The 27,313-nt window shown below is 40.8% G+C and overlaps 1 protein-coding gene across 2 annotated transcripts in view; it reads right to left on the bottom strand.

Annotated features, from left to right (window-relative positions):
* FBN2 (fibrillin 2) overlaps nucleotides 1-27,313 on the bottom strand; it is a 242,414-nt gene that overhangs the window by 179,201 nt on the left and 35,900 nt on the right. The window contains exon 1 of one of the 2 annotated variants that reach the window (XM_062189230.1): nucleotides 18,056-18,384. The exons of the other annotated variant lie outside the window; for it this stretch is intronic. The gene's annotated coding sequence lies outside the window, so the exon portion shown is untranslated. Of the gene's footprint in view, nucleotides 1-18,055; nucleotides 18,385-27,313 lie in introns of those variants that run through there. 2 annotated transcript variants of the gene reach the window in all.

Raw genomic sequence — 27,313 nt, 5'->3', positions numbered from 1 at the left:
ACCTATGCTCACATTCTGTACACTTTCGGGATTCCCAGAGAGAAGTCACTGGACTCCCCCACACACCATGTCTAACAAAACCACCTTGTCAGTGCAACTCAGTTTTCCAACTATAACGCCTCCTCACAGCGGTATCCTCTTAGTATGGTCTTCATAGAGAAGACAAGGATCTGGACAAGGACAGCTGTTTGTCCCCTCAATTGACCTTCTACGTTGAAGGCGCTTGGCAAGGTGACCCTACACTCCTCTTCCCAGGAACACAGCTTACCATTTTATTTCTTTTACTTACATTTTCCTCCTTACCAACTGTGCTGAATCTTACAGGATGTTATCTGTACTCCGTTGGCGACTAATTACTTTAAAACTTAAGCTTACACTCTTTACCTTCTCTTTCAAGAATTACTAACAAATTAAATAAGAACAAACACTAGACACTGGAAAGGAATTTAGGTTTTCTCATGAGATGAAAGCATCCCGTCACAATCTCTATTTGCAGGTTAGTCATGCACAAGAATCCTGAAAAGACCTTAATTGATTGTTACTAGTCATGTGTTGTCTTTATAAAGGTTTCACCATGAGGAAAATAGTATTGTACACACTTGCACCCTTCATACTCAAGGGTAGGCTTGCAGTGTGTGAGCAAAGTATGAAAAGAGAAATCTACTGGAAATATAGATCTTGTTTAAATTGAACCTGTGAAACACACACCATGTTCTAATTCCTAAGTGCAAAGTATCACATTCACTTGTTTTATATTATTTCACTTTTTATTCACATTAACAACTGGTGTAATTAGCTAGTGCATCCAAAACTTTGCCTGCTCAGTGTTTTTTTTTTTTTTTCTTTACTTAATTGTATTTAGGAAGAACCTATGTGCCATAACACACCTGTCTGGAGTGTACAATTCACTGATCTTTTAGTGAACTGGTTGAACTGTGTAAGCATCACCAGAATCCAACTTCAAAACATTCTTGTTACCCACAAAGATTCCTTGTGCCCATATCCAGTCCCAACCTCAGTCTACCTCCAGTCCAGTTTCTTAGAAAACGTATTCACTTTTTCATTTTTTTTTAAGCCCTACTTAAAATGAGAGAATAATCACGGTGACAGCAATGTATCCACGTCCCATAGGGCTGTAACACCATCTATGTTACTGTCAACCAAACGCAGTTAGGGTACATGACGGCAAAGACTGTGCACTGCCTAATTTAGGGAAGTTTCCCACATATACTGTAATGTAAATATCATTCTCTGGATTTACACAAGGGGACAGTCCTGTTAGAGACACTACACGGTGCAACTGCTCAAACAATGCCCTAAGTCATCCTTTACTTCTTTAGTATGGACAACTGACTAGTTCCAGAAAGTATGTGAAAGAATAGGAGGTTATCTATGACCTTTATACTCACTCTAGGAGGAATTTTTATTCTTTTTTAAAAAGATTTTTATTTATTTATTTGAAAGTCAGAGTTAGAGTTAGAGAGAGAGAGAGAGAGAGAGGCGACTTTACCCGCTACACCACAGTGCTGGCCCCGGAGGAATTTTCAGTCTTAAGAACTAGGGAAATACAATGTGCAAAGCTATCACCTCAGTGGGTGCTGTAAAAAGAAATACATACAGCACCTTGAGTCTCAGGATCCTGGCTACGTGACCTTCTCCTCTGACTCACACAGTTTAGGACAGCAATTACAGATGGGGTTATACGTATCTAATTAATAGTTATAATTAAGAATCTAGTGAGTGTACAGCTGAGGTCTCTGATCACAAATATAAGCAGAGCATGTAGTGAAGGGAGTCCCCAGTATTATAGGGGATAAGCCTTTCCTTAGTTAACGTGATATTTGGACCGCTTGTCTGCAGCTTCAGACGACATGCTGGGTCTCAATCTTCAGGGTTAAATAAACTCAGAAAACTGGCATGGTGGTTGTCTTCCTTGAATAATACAAGTCATCCAACCTCAGAAATTTTAGAATTAAGTACAGAAATGTTTCAGAGAATCAAAGCCAATACATTAATGTTTTTACTCTAAGCAATCAGTGCAAACATTGTGCTTCACAGCATCTGGTCCACTTCACGGAACTGCCTTTTAGCCATGATTTAAAGTAAATAGTTAAGTACCTTATTTAGACTTGTGAATTTTAAGTTAAAATGTCTCTATGGCTGACATACAAACGGGATCATTTACACAAACTTCAGGTTTTTATAAATTCATTAACGTGAGTACTTCTACAGGTAGTTTTAAATTTACTGGCTCTTCAGAATTTCTGAGTACTTACAAAGGTTTCTCGGATATATACCTGAAGTACTAAAGAAAGATGAATTAAATGTATAAAACAGCTCAAAAGGAATGAAGGTGTTTCATGAACTAGGTATGAAAATACAGCCAAATATTACTTAAAGGCCTCTTAATCTGTTAGATTTCAAGCACTTACACAGCTTCTTCTACACCCCTGTTCCCAGAGCATTATTTGCCTTCACCAAAAGGTTTAAGAACCTCCATGACCTTACACAGATGAATGGATAACAGCTGTATTGCGTACATGCAATGGAATATCAAGTGCTAGAAAGGAGGGAAACTTTTACGTGCTACAATGCAGACTAACCTTCTGGCCACTATGCTGAATGCAGTGAGCCAGTCACAACGGGAGAAACACTGTGTGATCCCACTTACACACAGTCCCCAGAGCAGGCGCTGGGGAAGAGGAGAATGAGACTTGAGCGCTCAATGAGTCAGGATATCTCAGTTCTACAAAGTAAGAGGGGCCCTGTACAAGCATGATGGTGATGGTTACACTGCATGGCATTGGTTTTATGCTCTTCAGCTTAAAAATGCTTAAAGTGGCAAATTTTATGTTATATGTATTGTACAGTGTAGTTTTGAAAATAAGCATTTAAAAAGCTCAAGGAGTAAGTAAGGTTTTGAAGTTACATGTAAATGATGCAAGCCTGATTTTTTTTTTTTTTTTTTTTTTTTTGGACAGGCAGAGAGGACAGTGAGAGAGAGAGACAGAGAGAAAGGTCTTCCTTTTCTGTTGGTTCACCCTCCAATGGACGCGTACCGCACTGATCCGAAACCAGGAGCCAGGTGCTTCTCCTGGTCTCCCATGGGGTGCAGGGCCCAAGGACCTGGGGCATCCTCCACTGCCCTCCCGGGCCACAGCAGAGAGCCGGACTGGAAGAGGAGCAACAGGGACAGAATCCGGCGGTGCTGGCGCTGCAGGTGGAAGATTAGCCTAGTGAGCCGCGGCGCCTGCCAGACACCCCTTTTCACCTGCTCACAAGGTGCCCAGGGTTGCAGGGCCCTCCAGGACACACCTGTGGGCCACATACCTGGGTAAGTGTTGCTGTGAGCATCAGGACTGCTGAGTCCAGGGTCCAATTTAAAAAATACTGAAGAAATGTCCTGTGCATAGGTGGCAGCAACAAAGGGCATCTGTTTCCTCACAGTCTCTCCAGCAGCGAATGGAAGAAAATGGCTTAATTTTTATCCACTTAATGGGTGGAAAATGATGCCCTACTGTTATTTTCAATTATGACAGCAACATGTCAACCCCCTTTCTTTTTAAAGGAAGAAAATTAACCATGTATTAGGTACTTTGTAGTGCCCCTTTCCATAAACCAGATCCAAGTATGAAAAAATACATCTTCCATTTTTACAAATGAAGAAATTAAAGATCTGAGACCCAGAAATAAGTAGAGAATCAAAGGGTCAGATGATAGTGAGCCGAGATCCATTTCACTGCCTTCTCCTGCACCATGCACACACAGTGCTCTGACAACCCAGCACACTGGTCATCTGCCCTCTCAACCTTTGGTAACTTTGCCCTCTCCTAACAGAACAAAGCCCATTCCCGTTTTAATGAGCGTTGTGCGGACTCCACAGGCACCTCCTGCTACCTGCAAGTGTAATATTATAACTCCTAATCAGCAAGCCCTGTTTTGCTTTTGTTCTGGTTTCTTCCAAGGATGAGTCTCGATCTAGTCAAGTCACATCAGGGAGAAGTGACTTCTCTGTGCTTTGGGAGAAATATCAAGGATTTTTGCTTCTGCAAGTAGCTGAGTAATGACTTAATCACCACGGCTGCACTGCACTGTATTTCCAACATAAGGCCATTATTTAATACTTCAGTGGAATGTGGACTTGGCAAAGCAGACCTGCTTTCACCTCTCCTACACTCTTGCAGAGTCCAGGGCGACTGCCGACATCAAAGGGCACCGTAAGAATGAAGAGGCAGGAATGATAATGAGGCGCTGGCCAATGATGCAAACAAAATCGCTATCTTTGATGTCATGTTTCATAAGGATGAAGGCCGTCAAAGATGTGGTCCTCAAATACGTGGCCAATGGACTTTTACAGCTCTGCCGGGAGCAAAGCCAATTAATTTGCTTCAAGGACAACACAAGATGCTAAGGATTAAAAACTAGTGAGGTTACTTAAGCAGAAGGATACTTCCCACTATTGAAGAAGAAAGTTAGAGGTGAAAATATTTTGACGTGAGTCAATAAGGAGGACGGAGATATAAATAATTAACACCAAAGATGGATCACATGCTAGTTAAATTAACAAAGTGTCAAATTTTATGGCATACAAAAAAAAAAAAAAAACCACCCTCTAATATAGCTAGGTAGACAGGACTGTATTTCAGGGAAAAGTGGCACATGCTCACAACACATCAATCCATTATAAACAAAGTCATAAACAAAGCCAATGGAAACAAAGAGCTAGAATAAATCTTACGTGAGTATATCCCTTGATCCAAAGACCACAAGGTCATGAGACTGATTATGGTGGCTACAAATACATCGTCACCCACAACTGACTGACAAAGCCTTCTCATAATAGATCTGGGGTACTGTTTTCTTACTAAATGATGCCCAAATCAATACATCTTGAGTGATGTGGGTGTCCAAACACATCACACAGATTTAATCAAACCTAACAAAATACCCTCCCCTAGGAAACTGATGAACTACAGGACAGGAAGACAAAACTACCCCTTTCAGGATTCTGTCCTGACACAGGACTTCTGGGATAATATCTCGCTAGATGGGCTGAGATTCTCAGACAGCAAACACCAGGTGAGTCACTATTGGGTTTTTCACTACTTGGGGGTTTTAGGGAAATGCTGAAATGCAAAAAGGAAGACCCTTTGGTCCCATGGCCTTCTATGGGAACACAGGAGGTTCTACGAATGGATTCATTTCAATTGAAAAGAAGGAGGCCCTGCACCTTCTAGCTGCAGCACGAAGCAGTGGATGACCAACTGACAGTACTGGCACTGGTGGCCCACACACTGATACCACAGATCACTCCTGGTGACTGGAGTCTCACACCTGTTCTTTATGAAGCAGCCGCGGGAGAGGCTCAAGAACAAAGCGATTCCCCAGCAACAGACAAGCAGAAAGGTCACAGTATTGCCACTCCAGCTCAGAAAACACAAACATCCATATCTTAACCTGCAAATGTGTCACAGCCAGATAAGTCCATATAATCTGACAAGCTGGGTGGGAAAGAGATCTCTGTCATGAATAAAGAAAAACTAAAAGAATAAACCCTTTTATGGGATCATGAAAGTAAATCATTGAAATATTTACAGTCAACAGAGCAACAGAGACAGGAATGCCCACCGCTTCAAACTATTCAAGTTGGTTGTCTGGAAGATCAGACAGATTCACAGTAAAACTTCTAAAGGATGTATATAAATAAAGGTGATACCTACAGAGCCTAGAGACTGAGATATGAATAATACGCATTCCAGAATAAGGGGTAAAAAAAAAAAACAATTGAAAAGAAAAGAAAAAAAAATACTGTTAGAGTACTAGTTATAGCATTAAATAAGGGTGTACAGCACATTAAAGACAGAGATCCTACATAATATATTTTTTAAATTAATTAATTTTCTATGCCATTTCCAATTTAACACCAGGTTTTTTTTTTTTTTTCATTTCCAATTATCTTTATATACAGAAGATCGATTCAGTATGTAATTAGTAAAGATCACATCAGTTTGTACCCACGCAGAAACACAAAGTGTAAAAATACTGTTTCAGTACTAGTTATAGCATCACTGCACATTAGACAACACATTAAGGACAGATCCCACATGGGATGTAAGTACACAGTGACTCCTGTTGCTGACTTAACAATTTGACACTCCTGTTCATGGCGTCAGTAATCTCCCTAGGCTCTAGTCATGAGTTGCCAGGGCTATGGAAGCCTTTAGAGTTCGCTGACTTTGATCTTGTTCCGATAGGGTCACAGTCAAAGTGGAAGTTCTCTCCTCCCTTCGGAGAAAGGTACCTCCTTCTTTGATGGCCCCGTTCTTTCCACTGGGATCTCACTCACAGAGATCTTTCATTTAGGTCTTCTTCTTTTTTTCTTTTCCATGGTATCTTGGCTTTCCATGCCTACAATACTCTCATGGGCTCTTCCGCCAGATCCGAATGCCTTAAGGGCTGATTCTGAGGCCAGAGTGTTGTTTAGGACATCTGCCATTCTATGAGTCTGCTGTGTATCCCACTTCCCATGTTGGATCTTTCTCTCCTTTTTTGATTCTATCAGTTAGTATTAGCAGACACTTGTCTTGTTTGTGCGATCCCTTTGATTTTTAGACCTGTCTAAGCCATCGAATGTGAACTGAAATTGATCACTTGGACTAGCGAGGTGGCATTGGTACATGCCACCTTGATGGGATTGTATTGGAATCCCCTGGCACATTTCTAACTCCATCATTTGGGGCAAGACTGATTGTGCATGTCCCAAACTGTGCATCTCCTCCCTCTCTTTTTCCACTCTGAAATTTAACAGGGATCACTTTTCAGTTAAAATTTAAACACCTAAGAATAATTGTGTGTTAATTACAGAGTTCAACCACTAGTACTGGAACAACTACAACAACAACAAATACTAAAAAGGATAAAGTATTACATTGTACATCTATACTAAACTGATCTTTTGTATACAAAGAGAACTGAAAATGAATCATGATGTGATGGGAAGGGGAGAGGGAGCGGGAGGGGGGAGGGTTGTGGGTGGGAGGAAAGTTTTGGGAGGGGGAAGCCATTGTAACCCATAAGCTGTACTTTGGAAATTTATATTCATTAAATAAAAGTTTAATAAAAAAAAAAGAAATTAATTAAAAAAAAAACAGAAACAAATACATAGGAAAGTAATCAAAAAATTTCCCAAGTTTAAATAAAAAAACAGCTTTAGGACTGGCATTGTGGCATAGAAGGCATCTCATATGGGTGCCAGATTAAGACCGGGCTGATCCACTTCAGATCCAGCTCCATGCTAATGTGCCTGGGAAAGCAAAGGAAGATGGCCCAACTCCTTGGGCCGCGGCACCCACATGGGCTCCTGGCTTCTGCCTGGCCCAGTCCCAGCTGTTACAGTCATTTGGGGAAAGAACCAGAGGATCAAAGTTTTCTCTCTGTGTGTCTCTCCTCCTCTCTCTGTAACAGTGCCTTTCAGATTTTTTTTTTTAAAGACAGATTTATAACTTCAGATTAAAACAGCTTACGGTGTCCTAGGCAAAATAATAATAAATAAAAAGACACATGATAGGGAAGAGCCTAATGAAATCTATGAATCTCTGAACTCTAAGACTAAAAGAAAAGTCTGTCCACTTTCAGAGAGCAAGAAGAGACTCCCTATAGAGATTAAATAAAGCAAAATTACTCACTTTTGCAGTATGTAAAGGTAACACAGAGTGAAACAACACTTAAATTAAGAATTGATCCATTTTGGAAGTGGGTATTTGGCCTGCTGGTTAAGGTATCCATGTACCATATCCTAGGGTCTGGGTTTAAGTCCCAACTCCAGCTCCTGACCCCAGCTTTCAGATAACACAGATGCTACCTTAAGAGGGGAGGCAGTGCTGTCAGCTCAAGTGCCTGTCACCCACAGGGGAGAACTATACTGAGCTCCCAGCTCCCAGTCACCCCCTGGGGAATGAACCAGTAGGTGGGTTTTCTCTCTGACTCTATCTTCCTACTTCCCAAATAAATAAATACATTTTTGAAAAATTTATGAATTTTGAGAAAGGAATCAGAAGAGTCATATAATAGGATAAGCTTAATACTAGACTGAAACAGTAATGTCAAGAATTAGGAGCTGTAGGAGGTATTTATCAAAAGGACCTGAAAATAAACTACTCTTACGAGCTCAGTTTGAGATCTGGAGGTGTAAGTACAATGTCCTGGGATGAGAGAAACGTACTTAACTTAGATACTGCACAAAGTTATAAGAGAGCAACAGAGGTTTTGACATAATGGTGAAGGAAACCATTAGCTTAACAAGGAACAACAGTTTTATTAATCAAGGAAGAAGAACAGTGGAAGCAGATGAGTAAAATATTTACTTTATTAAACCAAAAATGATAATGAAGTGAAAAGAGAAAAACCACAAAAGACAATGACTTACATACATAAAGTGGTAAGTATGAGATCAAATATACAGGAATCACAAGAAACAGGAATAAACAGTTATAGCCAAACAAATGAAACATTAATAAATATGATTAATATAATAAAATTCAGTTTGACTACATGAAAATTAGATGGCAAAGAATGGAAAGGAAATACAAGGGCAAAAAAAAAAAAGTCTGGGAAAACACAATGAAACAGAGCAGAAGTAGTAACAATATCAGAATGGAATTTAAAGACTAAAACATCAACTGAATGAAAACCAAATATTGCGTGAAGTTGAAAATTAGAATTCATTAGAGGATATAATATTTGCACACTAAAATTACAGTGAAATACAAGTAGCAAAAACTTACAAGAAAGCTTTTCTTTTTTCAAATTTGACAAAGTCAGTAGACAAGTAAGTGAGCAATAAAAAACTTGCCTTAATAATGGATTTGCAATTTTACACTACTGAAACAGAGAATGCAAATTCTTCTCTTTCCAAGGAGCACTTATTAAGGGAACCAAAAACATAATAAGCATACCATTATTTAATGAGGTTGAGATTTCTAGTTGAATATTTTCTTCTACAGAGAAAAGGCAAATGTTTCTGTCTTTACATCGATGGACTTTAAATAATGTGGTTGACGATTCAGTACAAGAACAGAACACTTCATACACAAAAAAGGGGAGGAAATCAAATACTTTTTTAACTACAGAATTTGTATCTGTCATGAAATTGACTATTGTGGAGGAAGAAATTTTAGCAGTCCGAACACTGCACTACAGTGTGGTCTGCTGTCGTGTATAGACAGCTGTGTGGCCCAGAACGGTAGCCACTAGCCACATGTGGCTTTCTGTACTTCAACTTCAAATTACATAAAACACACATTTGGTTTCCTAGGACCATTAGCCACATGTCAAGTGCTCAGGAGCCGCATGTGGTTAGTGGCTACAGGACTGGGCAGCATAAAGACATCTCCATCGTCCCAGAAAGTTCTGTCCACATGCACTGCAGTAGCTGCCTTCCAACACCACAGAGAAACAGAGAATAAAGCGGCATCTGGCATCAAGGCACTTGTTCTTTAAGGAGCTATGTTTGAAACTAGGTGGAATCTGATGCAAACACAATAAAATTCAAAGACGTTTTGGAGTTGGTTGGTGCATAAAAAAATTTCAAGTTCTGGAGATAAGAAACTACTGTAATGATGACTTCTCTTATTATTATAATATACAACTAGCCATTTTGTTTCTGCAGTGCTTTATCTATAATTTTGTTTACTCTGTAAAATATCTGTATTTGGCCAACACAATAGCTTTCCTTAACAGATGATGATAATAGGCTTAGAGAGGTTAAATAAAATTTCCCAGTCAAGATGAGGCCTGACAGAGCAGAAAGTGAATGACAAGTACATGGGACACCCCAATCCACAGTCCTCATCCCACACTCTGCTATCTCCCGTCTGCACTGTTTATCAAGCACGAGGGGGTGCTGGTGACGAGTGGCTCTGGGGTTGATCAGTTTACTTTAGTCCTTGTTCTGATGGGAAACACTCATTTCTTACACTTTGATTCCTTTCCTTATTATAAGGCTGTACCCCCTTTTATTCAGTGGATAAATGATCCTGCTTTATGAAATGCTTCGCTGGCCGCTTTGAGATGCCTCCAACGAAAGCCACTACACCCCAGCTTGCGGACGTCCGCCTGGATGGAGACTCTCCACAGCTTTCAGAGTTAGCCAGGGTAACGTGCTTCCAGCAGGCTGGCCCTCGTGCTTTACAGCACAGTCCCCTCCAGACAGTAACAGAGGCTTAGCTTGTGTTCCCTCCCTGGGTGGGCCATGAAGAAGTATCACTTCAAAGCTGAAAGAAGTGGCAGTGGTGCTGCCAGGAGACAATGCTGGCAAAGGGCCGAGGAAGCCGCACACTCTACCTACGGCAGGTAAACTCAGTAAGGGTCAATGAAACTGGCAGTGTTTGACAAGTGTCAGGCTGTGCTGCTAGCTTCATAAAGGTAACCCAGCCAGTCCTAAACAAAGGCACAGAGAAAGATCTTTAGAACTAAAAAGTAGCATTTAAATTTCAATTATTTTCAACAGTAACTTTTACATAGGAAAGACCCTTAGAAATCATTTGATCTGATCATGTGATTAGCAGATGAGGCAGTCCAGAAAGGCTGTCCCGAAGCCAAAAATTCACTACAACAGCTTGGACTCCTGTCTTATTCCACAGCACTCCACATAAAAGGGGATGGGAACCCTGCAACTGGTGGAACCTGGGGTGTCAAGGGGTCTTCATGACGAGCACCTGCACAGCTGAGACCCAGAAATATTGTCTAACTCACCCTCTCCCAAAACGTGGTCAACAGAATACTACCTCCACAGAATATTGTGTCAAAAAAAAGGATTCTGTGGTCAAATACACTAGAAACATTAGAGCTGAATGCAGACAGGGTTTTTTGGATTTTTTTTCTTGAAAGTACATGACTTCCAGGAGCCCTTAATGTAATCGTGTGTGTTATAAACTGCCAAGAGCAGGCTGGAGAAGGCAGTCTTCAAAATTTATTTGCTCATAAAATATTTTTATTCAATAGCATTCCTGAAGACTACTGTGGGATGAAACCACTCTCTGGCAAACACTTCTATAACTTTATCAGCATATGGGTCCCTCTTCGTATTTTCAAACATAAGTGCCTGGAACAGATTTAATGCCATATCTTTTGTGCAACTAGCTTCCTCCAGATGATATCACCACTACCATAAATGTCATGGAAAACTTCAGAAACGTGTGACATAATAACAACTCCAAGTTTCTTAGCAGCTACCAAACTATTGACTAAACTGCTAATAGTACTGGAAATATTTATAAGTGATTAATGTTCACAGGCTTTTCTATGTTTCTTTGCATTGTTATTCTATAAACTGAGGGTGACATCTATTCTTCAAGGACCAAAAAGCTTATGTCCCATAATTGGCAATGGAAAGCATATGGTCCCATATTCTTGTGTAGGGTTCTATCAGCACTGCAAAGGAACAGTGACATGCCTGTACACATATGGTTAAACTCTAACACTACTATAAATATACCATGCAAATTCATATTTATAATCACCAAACAACATGTTGAAACAGATACTATTGGGCTGGCACTGTGGCTCAGTGGGTTAAGTAGCTGCCTGTGATGCTGGCATCCCATATGAGCTTTGGATCAAGTTCTGGCTGCTCTACTTTGGATTCAGCCCCTGCTTACATGCTGGGAAAGCAGCAGAAATATTGCCTGACTGCTTGGGCCCCTCCACATGGGAGACCTGGATGGATTACCAGGCTCCTGGCTTCAGTTGGGTCTAGCCCTGGACACTTTTGTCATCTCAAGAGTGAACTAGCATGCCGGCGCCGTGGCTCACTAGGCTAATCCTCCGCCTTGCGGTGCCGGCACACCGGGTTCTAGTCCCGGTCGGGGCACCGATCCTGTCCCGGTTGCCCCTCTTCCAGGCCAGCTCTCTGTTGTGGCCAGGGAGTGCAGTGGAGGATGGCCCAAGTGCTTGGGCCCTGCACCCCATGGGAGACCAGGAGAAGCACCTGGCTCCTGCCATCGGATCAGCGCGGTGCGCCGGCCACAGCGCGCTACCGCGGCGGCCATTGGAGGGTGAACCAACAGCAAAAGGAAGACCTTTCTCTCTGTCTCTCTCTCTCACTATCCACTCTGCCTGTCAAAAAAAAAAAAAAAAAAAAAAAAAAAAGTGAACCAGCAGATGGAAGATCAGGCTCTCTCTCCCACTCTCCCCCATCCCCACCCTTCTGTAACTCTGCCTCTCAAATATACAAATAAATCTTTTAAGAAATAGATACCACTGTTAACGCTCATTTTAGTTATGAGGAAACTTAGATGCAGTGAGATCAGATAACATGCCCAAGGTTACAAATGTTACAAGTCAGAGTGTCACTCAGAGCGATTGTCATTCTATGAGTCTGCTGCCTCCCAAGTCCTTAAAGATTCCTGGTCTGGCTGAAAGGCCCATGAGAATATTTCAGGCATGGAAAGCCAAGACACTGTGGCAAAAGCTGTTCTACATGAAGGATCTTTGTGAGTGAGACCCCAGTGGAAAGAAGGGGCCATCAAATAAGGATGTACCTTCCTCTAAAGGAAGGAGAGGAATTCCACTTTGCTTCTGGCCTTGTCCAAATACTGACACAGTGTGTGGACTCAACAGGCTTCCGTAGCCTAGGCAGCTCATTTCAAGAGCCTCAGGTGGTCACTGATGTCCTACATAAGAGTGTTAGGATGTTAATTGTTAAGATAACAACAAGAGTCACTGTGCATTAACTCCCCATGCAGGACCTCTGTCCTCAATGAGTTGTATTGAGAGTTAACTGTAAAAGCAGGTCTCAGTTTTTTTTTGTTTTTTGGTTTTTTTTTGGTGTATGTGTGTGTGCAAATTGCTGAAATGTTTACTTAGTATAGAGTTGGTCTTCTGTGTACAAAGTTAATTGAAAATGAATCTTGGGGCCAGCACTGTGGCGTAATGGGTTAAAGCCCTGGTCTGACGCGCTAGCATCCCATATGGGTGCTGGTTCTAGTCCTGGCTGCTCCTCTTCCCATCCAGCTCTCTGCTATGGCTGGGAAAGCAGTGGAAGATGGCCCAAGTCCTTGGGCCCCTGCACCCATGTGGGAGACCTGGAAGAAGCTCCTGGCACCCAGCTTCGGATCAGCACAGCTCTAGCTGTTGCGGCCATTCCAGCGGATGGAAGACCTCTCTCTGTGTCTCTACCTCTCTCTGTAACTGTCTTTCAAATAAGTAAATAAACTAAATCTTTAAAAAAAAGAAAATGAATCTTAATTGAGAAAGACACTGGCAAGGGGAGAGGGAGGAGGAGGGGTGGGAATGTGGGTGAGGGCTAATATGGTGGGAAGAATTATTATATTCCTAAAGTTGTATTTATCAAATTTGTATTCCCTAAGAAATAAATTAAAATAAAAACAAATATAACAAGTGAGTGAACTAGGATAAAAGATCTCATAAAGATTCACAAAATTAGCTTTTCTCAATTTTTTAAAGGTACTAAAGATGATGATGTAAAGCACCCTGGTTTACTCAACAGGTATTGAGATGTTCAAGCATCTAGGAACATTACCAGGGTCTTAAGGATTTTTCGGCTGGGTCTTTATACATGAGCACACAGAAGCACTTAGCAAAGTGACTAAGAGCACACAGGGCTACAGTCAGCTCTCGATCCACAACCGAATCCCAGTGTCACCAGCTACTTGCCCAAGGTCTTAAGAGAGTTACTTTGAAAATGAGTTAAAAAATGAGTATAAGAGAATTTTACTTACAACAAATAATGTAGACATGTGCAAAAACCTCAAGTGCAGAGCACAGTGCCTGGCTTTTATGCTCTACATCTGGTGGCTGTCATTATTGTGTCCATTAATAAATGAATATTTTAGAGCACTCTGTCGTTTACAAACCACTTCCCTACATGTTACTGCATTGTCCTACTATTGTGACAATGCCAGATGAAGGACGATGGGCAGAGAAGACGACTACATAAACCTCACTGCAGCTCTGATCCTCATAATTACGTATGGATACGGTTTTCTTGGATGTGAAAGCTGGAGAAACCACTTAAATGGATAGCAGGATTCTTCCAAGAAATAACACACTTCCTTACGGAGTTATTTTCTCTATTATCCAAGATCCATTTTTCCCAGAGATCTGTTTGGAATAAAAGCCAGGTTTCACAGCCTGAAAATTAATACTGTACAGCCAGAAACAAATTATTTTACAAAGAGAAATGCCAGACCCACACCATTTTTACTGAGGGGGAAAAAAAAAACCTCCCTTTTACTTCGCCAGGAAGTGCAGTGGACAAATATAAAACACCACATTTATCCATTTCTGTGGTCTGTGGAAGCGAGCGCCCCTTTGATTCACAACTCTTAGCATTTCTGCTAGCAGCAGCATAGCTGCCATCAGTTCGGCCACGACATTACCTGGTTTTCAGATCATCTATCTGCAGCCTCTACCTCCTTCCCAGGAGACCATGCCGGGACCACTGAGGGCAGGCCTTGAGTCAGAAGGAGTTATATAGCACAGAATACAATGGGACCATCAGTGTCTGAGCTGCTGTGAGAGGCAGATCCTGACTGTCTGATGTACATTCAAGAATACCCAGCTAAATGTCCACACTTCCAAATTTCACAGACATTCCAAATCTAGCAAAACTTCCTGGTATTCAACTAAAATTTTTAAATTTCCAACCAGATATTTGCTAGCTTGTGTATACATCTCTGCACTACAAAAAAAATTAGTGTGTAATTCTTACAATATTATATTGTCTATTTATCAATAAAGGAAATCACGCTTGAAAATTTCAAGTTTCTATAAATCTACTCACAGATTTCTTAGGATCTCCTTGGGGGTATAAGGGTTGTACCTATCATGTTTCGTCTCAGTAAGCAGAATTGTTTCTTCCCCAGTAACTACACAATGGTCATCTAACACGAGTAAGGAATTAGTAAACCTTGTGCAGTGCACTTCTTTAGCGATCATACTTTTTAAGGGCAAACTAACCTGCTCTTCACCCCAAAAATGCTCCACTTTAATTGCTGGAAAACTTGAATTGTTCAGAACCATCAAACCATTCCAATATTTTTTTCAAGTTTCATTCTAAAGCTGGACTCCCAACAGAAATGGATTTACAGAGCTCATGAAAATCATGGTCAAAATATATGATGAGCTAAGTAGAGAAATCGTGGCTACATTTGGCTTGTCCTGTATCCAAACCTCCTTTCCCTGTGGGGGAAATTTCCATTGTGTGCATCCTGATGGGAGGACTTGGGCACAGATACACCATGGAGACTTTGTCCCAGCAGTGGGCACAACCAGCCAGACCCATGCCATGTTTTCTGCCGAGTGCTTTCCTACCTTCAAGCTTGCTTCTCCAGATCATCCACTGGTTCCTTGATCCACCCAATATCTTTCCATTATGTTCATTTTGTTATTATTTTTTAATTCAATGAGCCAGATTTGTTTTTTTTTTATTTAGACCCATAATGGAAATAAATGACACCCTAATTCACAATAGAAATTTCGAGTTAGGTTTATACTAACGTAAATCATTTTCACACTTGTAGGTAGATGGTAGAGTTCACGGACAGCTACCATTCTGTTTGTGTGTGTCTAAGTTCAGACTAGAATTTTAAAACACTGCTATATTAATGATATTTTCTTTCTTTCTTTCTTTTATTTTGACAGGCAGAGTGGACAGTGAGAGAGAGAGAGAGAGACAGAGAGAAAGGTCTTCCTTTGCCGTTGGTTCACCCTCCAATGGCCGCCGCGGTAGGTGCGCTGCAGCCGGCGCACCGCACTGATCCGAAGCCAGGAGCCAGGTGCTTCTCCTGGTCTCCCATGGGGTGCAGGGCCCAAGGACTTGGGCCATCCTCCACTGCACTCCCTGGCCACAGCAGAGAGCTGGCCTGGAAGAGGGGTAACCGAGACAGAATCCGGTGCCCCGACTGGGACTAGAACCCGGTGTGCCGGCGCCGCAAGGCAGAGGATTAGCCTAGTGAGCCGCGGCGCCGGCATTAATGATATTTTCTACCAGAATCCCAATTTTAAAATCTTTTCCATACCACTTGAAAATATGTTTGAAAAATTTAAATGTGGTTTAACCCGTGCAAAGATATGCATGCTTTAATAGAGACTCTTTGTGATCATCATCATGCATAAAACTACTTTTATTTCATTTATGCTGTTTCCTAAAAGATATCAACAATGAGTTGGAAGGGCTGCACTGACATAGGGCTGATATAAATAAAAACTACCTTATGAAAGATGACATCCAACAAGTCACAGAGAGAGCACCAACTAACTGAAAATGAGAGACAGCCTTGTGGAAGATGACCTGGGGCTGGCTTACTTTTTAATTTCTTTTGCAAGTGGCCAAGAACCCAAAAGCAATCTGTTACATTTGGGGCAGCAAACCCGAGAGAGCTTAAGAGTCTTCATTTTCAAGTTCTGAAATTTCACTGATTCTATGTTAAAATCTTAATGAAAGTCAGGATAGGTGAGTCTGTGGGACAAATCAAACATAATGACTGAATCCATAACAGTAAACCAAGCACTGAAAAATGAGTTGCCTGGTGGGAAAGACATCAAGGAATTTTAATAAGTCACAGGAATAGGTAGTTCCTAAAACATTTTAAGTGATAATAGCTGGAAAAATTTTCAAATATGTAGTAATTCTCTTCAAAAACATAATCCTCTTTATGCAGAAGACAAATGTGGTTGCCAGTAATGGCTATTTAACAGCATTTCAAACGTGCTGTCGTGTCTGACTTCAGTACTATGATGTAACATTTCCCACCATGACTGACTGGGCTGTCTACCCCACTCCCAAAAATCGTATACGGAATGGGCAAGGGACATGGATGTGATGTTGAATGTGCATGTTCATTCCATTGCTTTCAGATTTTCATAGACCAACAGACTGTTTCTACACTGTTCCATTATACCTACTTGAACCCATTTATATCCTATCCATAGTTTTTGTTAATAATACATAGATAAGTATTTTTAAGTTACTACTACATAAGCATTAAATAGAAAAGGGATGCTGAATCTTTTAACTTATCTAGAAATTATACAGCTACTTGTAAGCAAAAATCCTGAGATAAGTAAATGAGAATTGCTTAAAATTAAAATCTTTCAGGTAAGAAATTTCATCATAACTATTACTTCAAATGCCAGCAACAGTCTAAGAGTAGATTAAACACACTGCAAATTCGTGATAGTAGTTACCTCTGACAAAGAAAGGGGCAGAGAAATGGAAAGACCATAGGGATTTTTATTTTATCTGCAAATTTATACTCCTTTTAAAAGAGAGAGGGAAGAAGAAAGGGAAAGAACTGATTGTACACATTTTTTTAACATTAGTTTTCATTTAGATGGTATGCACATGAAAGATTTCTTACAATGTCCTTGGTTGTATTCCAGATTTTTAAAATTATCCAAAGCATTATACTTGAAAAGATCACTTTCTTAATGAAGAACAGTATTTCTAAGCAACTGAATGATCAGGGGGAATTCTTTCCTATGTTCCAGGACAAAGTTATCACGTACGTATGGGATTTATCTGGAGGCATTTTTCAGTGTCTAACTGCAGGAGAGCAGCCATCTCAATAAGGCCCATATATAAAGATAACTTTACGTTCAGAATGCTGTGTTATCTTCCCTATATTCATTCACCCTACAACTTGAATTTTTACACCCTCCTGGGGCTACCAGAGACAAGTAAAAATCAAAGAAGAAACACAACACTAGCTCTTATAAACCCAATACAAAATGAAAGACCTCTGAAGAAAAATAAGTACATGGTGACCTGTTATTCCACACACTGCACCACACCGTAAATGCAACACAATACACAAAGTTTTCACAATCTAAAAATAACCCCTCAGGCAACAAATGAAAATATCAAAGTAAATGATCAATAATTAGAAAAACATTTCCACACTTATTACTTCCATTTCTAACAGAAGACAGAAACATACTGAAAACAAGGAGTCTCCTATCCAATGTTTAATTGTATAAAAACTGTTGTTCATTCCATTTCCACTATTATCCTGTTGGTTTTTAAAACACTCACCTCTCTCCTACCTCAGGGTATTTTCCTCTGCAGTCTCCTTTCCCAAGAACTTCTTCCTCCAACTGCTGAAACAGCTGGTTCCCTCTCACCCTTCAGGCCTGCACAATTCATTACTTTCCTCTTTTCAGGTGCATGGAAAAATGAACATTCCGTCCTCCTTAAAACCAGGTCTAAGTAGCTGAGTAGTTTTCGAAGGCCACTTTGAGAGCAGAAGCGTCCCCATATCCCTGTTGTCTGTGTCTGCAACGAGGGAGCCAAGTGCTGAGATGGGGTGTCCCTCACCCCGAGTTCCCTGAGTAACGAGGGTGCTCAAAGCTCCACGCCAGCTTACACTGGGCGCTTGGCTATATGAGTACTTGAAAAAGTTATGGATATGGGAAGTAAAAGGTAAGCTTATTTTGGTGCAAAAGAATTTGAAATATGTGCATAGTGGGTTTTTTTTTTTAAATACACATTTTTCCATGAACTACTGAAGACCTCTCACATAGGGAGAGCCAAAATGGACTTCTACTCATTAAGTACACAAACCACTGAGATTTTTGTGGTTGGTTGTTACAGCACCAAAAACTAGATCTTCCTGACTGATGCAAGGTATCTAAATGGCATCTCTTCAGAGTGGAATTTCTTACTCAGTCATTTGAGATCTCTTTAATCCATTATCTCAAAAAGTTCTTTATTTCCCTAAGAAGACTTACCATAATAAGTTATTTTCAAAATGTATTTGTTTAAAGATTTTCCAAACAGACTGGAAGCACTACACACAAAGGCTTGTACACATCCTGTCACAGTGGTCATCATGGTACTCAGCACAATGACCAGGGAATGATAGCTTCTTAAGAGATACATGCTGAATCAATGATTCACTTTATTTAATGTTAACTATTTTATAAATTTTGATACATGGTAACAAAGTCAACAAGAAATTCCAGTAACAACAAAGTTAAAAGGCATAATTACTTCTCTCAACACATGTAAAAATTTCAGATGTGAACACTCATACGAAATATAAAGTATGTATTTTATATCGAAGATATAACCACTTCAAGTCAGAGATTGTTCGAAGCTATTTTTTGATTTATCATAAAAAATAATTTTAGATAAACTCAGACACAGTTCATGTAAGCAGAGTGCAGACTCAAAGTTACTCAACATATAAAAAGTCTTGGGAGTTATAAAACAACATTTTATTGAAGTTATAAAGAGCACATCCACTAAGCTAGGGTCCTTACTTTCCTGCTGGCAATTTAATAAATGTCTCAGTCATATTTACGACCATTTCATTTCCACATATCTTTTGTTGCCAGGATAAAACCTTACGAGTTCATGCTTCAGTAAACCCAGACTCAAGACTATTACAAAAATGAAATTTTACATTGGCATCCACTGAAGCCCTAAATCTTCTGGTTCAACTGCCAGGGCGTAAGGGATGGAGGCCTGCTGTACGAACAGACTTTGTCAGCCACCATGCTTCTGCCAGTGACCATATATCAACCCAGATTGTTAGAGTGTTCTCTTCTACATACTTTTAGTCTCTTATTTTCAAATCCTTTCCTTTAAAAACATTTTCTTTTTTATCCTACTTGGAAAATCTTAATATATTCTGGCAATATATACCTCTATCTCAATAAAGTTAAAAAACCTGGTTCTCTGGTAACCATGTTTGCATGTATGTCATAAATGCATGAATAAGAAATACCAAAATTATTTTTTAAAGAAAAAGAATTATGATTCTCTATCACAATAAAAATATTAGCAACCAACTACAAAGTATATCTCAAGAGAACTTTAAAAACCTCATGGAAAAACAGAATTTTTATTTTGGTAGAAAAAATTTTGAAATCTATGCATAGATTATTTATAACATATTTTTCATTAAATCTTTGAAGAACTGGTATATGCATCATTTTCAAAGCTTTTGCACCAAAATAAACATATATTTCAATTCTATTTCCGCATATTATTTGAAATACCCTTGTACGTTATGGGCAGTGCACTAGCTGTTTTGTGAAAAATAATTCACTCCTGGCTGGTGCTGTGGCGCTGCAGGTTCAGCCACCCCCTGCAACACTGGCATCCTATTTGGGCACTCCACCCATATGGACCAATCCCAGTTGTTCCACTTCTGATGTAGCTTCCTACTAATGCACCTGGGGAAGCCGTGGAAGATGGCCCAAAGGAAAGCAAGGTGAAAGACAGATGGAGTTCCAGGTTCCTGGCTTCAGCCATGGCCACTGTGACCATCTGCTGAGTGAAGGACAGGATGGAGAAGTTTTCCCTCTTTCTTCATTTGCTTTTCAAATAAAATAAATCTTAAAAGCCTCACTCCTCATGATGAGGGAGATATAATTAGGATACTCAGGTGACGCGTGAGTAAACAGAGGTACTCACAGACAGCGTACTACACCCACAACAGTGTGGCAGCTTTGTAAAGCATGTGTGTGCGTGTACGCAAGTAGTTAGTAATGACAATGTCTGACCAGGAGAACAGTTTGGCACAACAGGATAATAGAAAGAGTGCAGACTTTGGAGTCAGAAGGATCTGGGTTTAAACTGTACAGTCATCATTTACTAGCTGCCTGGGATTAATTTACTGAACTAATTCACTCTAACAGCCTCAATATAGTAAATGCTCATTCAAAGAGCTATTTAACAGACCATAATTTGACAAGACTTCAACAAATTTCTACTAATGGTCAGTGTTTTCCAAATGTTACACATTAAGTGTGCACTACGCTTATAATTACAAAAAACATAAAGCACATAAAGCAAACAAAAAGTAATTTTAGTATGTTGACAACTTGAGTTTAACTGACCAAGTTCCTAGCAAGTCTATTTCAAAAGCTGTTAACCATGTTGATAGTGACACAGGCTTGTAGAAAGAACACAGTACTGGTCAAGAGAGCTTCCACTGGGGTTTCTGTTGAAGACAAAATCCAGACTGCTGGGAAATCAGGGAAGCCACATCAAATGCCTAATGAATAAAGGTAAAGAAATGACAGAAAACTCCAACCCATTTTTCAAAATTCCACAATTTATTCTCTTAAAAGGAAATTGGAAAAAAAGTTTACTTTTTTATAGCTGAGAAAGCTTTGTGTATATTTACTGGGGACACACACTAATTTCTAAGTCTATGCAGTAACAACTATACTTTTTTAATAAAAAAATTTATTTTGAACATGAAAAATATTGAGTATCAGTCACAGTATCCAGCACACTATATATGTTCAACTAATAATAAATAACTGCTGAAAGCCATAAAATAGCCTTTGTTCACTCCTAACATTAGCAACACAAACATGAACAAGTATCAAAATTTCAACTTCACTGGTGAGTGGCTTCAATGAAAAACAGGCAGGTTGCTCATCAATCTCTTAACCAGCAGCAAAACAGAAATCTTGGAATGCACTTTTTACTTCCAAGCACAGAATGCTCCTGAGTTTTATTTATTTATTTATTTATTTATTTATATTTATTTTTTATTTGACAGACAGAGTTAAATAGTGAGAGAAACAGAGAGAAAGGTCTTCCTTCCGTTGGTTCACCCTCCAAATGGCCCCTACGGCCAGAGCTACGCTGATCCGAAGCCAGGAACCAGGTGCTTCTTCCTGGCCTCCCATGTGGGAACAGGCGCCCAAGCACTTGGGTCATCCTCCACTGCCCTCCTGGGCCACAAAAGAGAGCTGGACTGGAAGAGGAGCCACCGGGACTAGAACCCGGCGCCCATATGGGATGCTGGTGCTGCAGGCGGAGGATTAACCTAGTGCACCATGGCGCCAGCCCCCTGAGTTTTAATTTGATGTATTTCCATAATTGCTACCTGACCTAACTGTTTAGCTTATAAGGATAACACCATAGGTTCAGAGGAAAACTATAACATGAGGTGAACAGAGATCTTCATGGTATAGTCTCTGAGTTAATTAAGAACATGAGGACAAAATTCATTTTCGAAAAGACGGAAAGACTTCTGTTTTCAGTTACAATTAACAAAAAGAACATTCAGTCTGTACTAGTTTTAAAGCTGACTTTTAAAAGTTTGAATAACCTTTGCAAAGGACAACTCACTTCCTTTTCAAAGTATAATTGGAATTTTCTTGATAAGACATTTCAATTCTCTGTAATGCAATCAAATGTTCTGAGAACACTGTAAACTATTTTCTAGGCAATGAGAGACTTCGAGATTCTGCAATTTCTGAGAACAAAAGCAGGTTCCTTGCAAAACCACCGCTGGCACGCGAACTCACAGGATCATGTATTAACAGAGCTCAGGGATTAAACTTGCTTTGTCCACATGGGAAGTGGAATGGATGAAGACCACAAGAGCTATCACATTATCGAGGCTACCAAAGCCCAGTACAGGCCAGAAGCCTCGCTGGTTTGGCACAACACTGTCATTTTTTGATAAGACAATCTGTCTTACTTTGTAATAGCATTAGATTTATTTCTTATATGGGCAGCACAAAGCCCAAACGGGAATATCCTAGTGTTAAGAATATGCAGAAAAATTTAACAACAAAAGCAATGAAAAAAAACCAGCCCATCTTCATGAATAAAGGCCAATTGTCAATTTTAAGGGTGAAAAATCAATCTCTAAATGAGGCATTTTTTCCTCAAGCAAAATCAATGTTATTTTAATACTTGTAATCTATTGAGAGTAACAGGTTTTTAAAACATTTCTGTGCTATTCTCTGTTACAACTCTTTCTAATAATCAGTATGGTTTTATTTATGATTCCGACATACTGCTTATAAATTCTATTATTATAATTTGAATTCTGAAAGCAACTGAAGGTGTGGAGATTCATGGTTAAATGACAAATTTTTGCTCTCATTTTGTTCAAGTCATAAATGCTCAGCATAAACTGCCATTATTTTGTGAAAATACTGATAATGCACATTCATATTTCTCTTCTCTCCTCTTTTTCTTGAACATAGAACATAGTTTATCACCTATTATGAACTCTCTCATTACAAAGGGTAAACTCTTTCTACTCAGAATCAAGAATCATTCTCACCTCCAATACCCAATAGTTAGTCCTAAAAGTCAAGAAAAATGAGCCATATAGGTAATAAATATGATCAAAGGCACCTCTGAATGATAGTGCACCTGTCTTACACTAAGGAGCGGCCACAAGGCTATTACGGAACTGTGTTCAAGAAGTCAGTGACCTTTGGACCATATTTAATAAATGGGATAAAATTTTGCTGAAATACATCAGTATTTCTCTATCAGAATAAGGGAGAAAACCGGCAGATTTGATGGATTTTTATTTGGAACTAAAGGTGTAAAAAATATTCAACAACCAGTGCGAAATCACACAATTGAAAAAGAACGCAAAAATAAGCAACACAAGTGAATTTACAGGAGACAAACATTTCTAGGTGAGCACTCCAGGACACTCCTCATGGGTAGAGCTGGGTAGAGATCTGAGGATATAAAGACCAATCATGGGCAATGGCTCTAAGGGGCTCCCAACAGTTCAGGCAAATTTACTAAGAACGACGGGTCTACACAGCAAGGGCAGGGAGAGAGAACCAGAGAAGGGGATTCACTTTGACTCCTCAGCAGTAGTCATGAAAGCTACTGAGGTAAATCCAGCAGAGAACACCATGTGCAAAAGACAGGGTGAGGGTGGAGGACACACCTGGAAGAAGATGATCCGTTTGCTGTGGGTAGAGTGGGGTCCTGTGGAATGAAGAGACTGAGGAAATCTCCACAATGAAGGAGAAAGGCTAACAATGAGATGAACTACCAGCAATTCTCACCCAGCCAGACCTGAATCTTCTTGGTACAAAAATGATTCAGGGAAGTGGATCAGTCCTGGGCTCTGATGGCTGCACCCATGACACCCAGTCTGCGAGCTTCTGTTACATACGGAATCTGTAGTGTGCCAAGGGACTGCATCTGGGTTCTGAGCTTGCTGAAAAGCAACGGTAAGTGTAAACACACATTCTAAGATTCAAGTGTTGAGTGGTTTTTTAACTGAGATTTTATTCAATCTTTTGTAAAGGGAAAATCGCACTTTTGTGGTCCTTAAGGGAAAATAAGACCACCCTGCGTTTGCTTCTGACCCTGACACGTGTGTGTTCCCAAACAATTACATTACTGGCTCGCTTGCTTTCTCTTCCTTCCTTCCTTCCTTCATCACCCCCCCCCCCCGTCCCTCTTTCTTCCTTCTTTCCTTCTTCCCCTCCCCTCCCTTCCCTTCCCTTCCTTCTCTCTTTTTCTTTCTCTCTCTCCCTTTCTCTCTTCTTTCTTTCCTCTCTCTCTCTCTCTCTCTCTTGCTCTAAGATTTTATTTATTTATTTGAGAGGTAGAGTTACAGGAAGTGAGATGGACAGAGATGTCTTCCATCTGTCGATTTTCACTCCCTAAATGGCCTCAATGGCTGGATCTGAGCTGATCCGAAACCAGGAGTCAGGATCTTCTTCTGGGTCTCCCATGCGGATGCAGGGGCCCAAGCACTTGGGCCATCCTCTACTGCTTTCCCAGGCCACAGCAGAGAGCTGGATTGGAAGTGGAGCAGCCGGGACTAGAACTGGTGCCTACATAAGCTCTCATGATCAAGATGATTATGACAGAGACACTGCCTGGGGAAAACTGAATGACACACATCCTACATGGCCCAGCAGTGATTTTAAATAGAGAAAGAAAAATAAAGAAAGTGCTATAAATGCCACCAATTTAGTATTCAATCTCAGCATTTAGGTGAGGAAGATTAAATATTTCTTGCTTAGAAACAGGAAACAAACAAAAACATTGGGGCCAGCGTTGTGGCATAGTGGGTAAAGCTACCACCTGAGGTACCAGCATCTCATACGGATGCCAGTTTGAGTCCCGGCTGCTCCTCTTCCTATCCAGCTCTCTGCTGTGGCCTGGGAAAGCAGTAGAAGATGGTTCCAGTCCTTGGGCCCCTGCACCCACATAGGAGACCAGAAGAAGCTCCTGGCTCCTGGCTTCAGATTGGCACAGCTCCAGCCATTGTAGCCAATTAGGGAGTGAACCAGTGGATGGAGGACCTCTCTCTCTCTTCCTCTCTCTGCCTCTGCCTCTCTGTAACTCTGCCTTTCAAATAAATAGATAAATCTTAAAAAAGATAAAAAAATAAAGAAAACTAAATACTGAAAGCATATATTTTTGTAAACAGAATTCAGAGAAAGAAAATGATAGCATAAGAACTCTGCTAAACTAGTCCCCAGTGAAATCACCATACATGTTATGGACATATCTCAAATGCAGAATCACCTAGTCAAGAAAATCTATTGTATCTTAGCAAGAAGAGAGGGTCTGCGTCCGCAGAGCCACTGCCCACTTCCTCCTCCTTACTCAGCTCACTAGGACGGGAGCTCCAATCTGTGAAAGCATTGCAAAGACAGTGATGCTCCCTCTCAGTCAAGGGCTATGGTGCCTCTTCAGGAAGGGCAAACAATCTCATGCTACAGAGCCTGAATTCAAGGATGGTGCAGTTGCCTAGGCAGGGACCCCTTTTCTCCTCTAGTGCCACCTGTGCTGTAGAGGCTCCACCCCGGGTATAGCATGCCAAGAATAATGGGATCTTGACTGCAACTGCATCATCATGGTGCTAAGTTCAGGTGTCATGCCAGGACAGACAAGCTAAGACAACAAGAGGAGATCAGCTTCACCTTGCACCTTACTCTTAAAGCACAGGTGTCACCCCAACACAGCCAATTGTCCACACATGCAATCCAGAGCAGTGGCTCTGAGGTTCATCCCAGAGACAGGCAGGCCACAAAAACAGAGAGCTCTGGGGGCTGGCGCTGTGGCGTAGCGGGTAATGCCACCACCTGCAGTGCCAGCATCCCATGTGGGTGCCAGTTCAGGTCTGGGCTGCTCCACTTCTGATCCAGCTCTTTGCTATGGCCTAGGAAAGCAGTAGAAGATGGCCCAAGTCCTTGGGCCCCTGCACCTGTGTGGGAGACCTGGAGGAAGCTCTTGGCTCCTGGCTTCAGAATGACACAGCTCCGGCTACTGCGGCCATCTGGGGATTGAACCAGTGGATGGAAGACCTTTCTCTCTGTCTCTCCTTCTCTCTCTGTGTAACTTTGATTTTTGAATAAATAAATAAATCTTAACAAAAAAAAAAATGAATAGCCAGCGCCGTGGCTTAACAGGCTAATCCTCCGTCTTGCGGTGCCGGCACACCGGGTTCTAGTCCCGGTTGGGGCGCCGGATTCTATCCCGGTTGCCCCTCTTCCAGGCCAGCTCTCTGCTATGGCCCGGGAGTGCAGAGGAGGATGGCCCAAGTCCTGGGGCCCTGCACTCGCATGGGAGACCAGGAGAAGCACCTGGCTCCTGGCTTCGGATCAGCGCGATGCGCTGGCCGTAGCAGCCATTGGAGGGTGAACCAACGGCAAAAAGAAAGACCTTTCTCTCTGTCTCTCTCTCTCACTATCCACTCTGCCTGTCAAAATAAATAAATAAATTTAAAAAAAAATGAATAGACAGCTCTGAAACACTCACCTAAGGAAATGACTTTATGTGAAATAGACAAAGTAGGGATGGGATGTTCAACGGGGCTGCACTGTGGTGTAGCAGGAAAAGCTGCTGCCTGCAGCACCGGCATCCCATATGGGAGCCTGTTCATGTCCTGGCTGCTCTACTTCCAATCCAGCTCCTATGCTAATGGCCAGGGAAAGCAGCAAAGGATGGCCCAAGCACTAAAGCCTCTGCCCCTACATTGGAGATCTGAAGGAAGCTCCTGGCTCCTGGCTTCAGATGGGCCCAGCTCTGGCTATTATGGCCATTTGGGGAGTGAACTAGCAGATAGAAGATTCTCTCTCTCTCTCCCTCTGCCTTTCAAATAAAGAAATAATTTTTTTTTAAAAAAGTAGGTATGTTCAAACCTTGAAAGTGTTCTGAGATTTCTACCGTAAGCAACCAGGAGAAGGCTGGTACCTCTATGAGCTAAACCACAAGCAAGTTAGTTTCAGAGAGAACCAGAGAGAAAGAGATAATGAAGAAGGCTTCCTGGGGTCACAAAAAAAAAAAAAAAAAAAAAAAAAAACACACACACACACAAAAAAAAACCAAAAAACACTGACTGGCCTCAAAAAATTCTCCTGCAAAGAAGTCTGACTTTAACTGGATCAAACTATTGAGCCATTTACAATATAAGACATTATTTTAAAAAGCAATAAAGCAGTTATCAGCCAATTAGTAAAACCTAACAGATCTGTTACACAATAGAACCACACAGCTAAACAAAGAAATCAAGAAAAGAAAAGTCTGGAGGGCCCTACT

This window comes from Lepus europaeus, chromosome 4 (assembly GCF_033115175.1).
Source record: "Lepus europaeus isolate LE1 chromosome 4, mLepTim1.pri, whole genome shotgun sequence".
Taxonomy (NCBI): Eukaryota; Metazoa; Chordata; class Mammalia; order Lagomorpha; family Leporidae; genus Lepus; species Lepus europaeus.
This window is presented reverse-complemented; position numbering and strand designations above follow the sequence as displayed.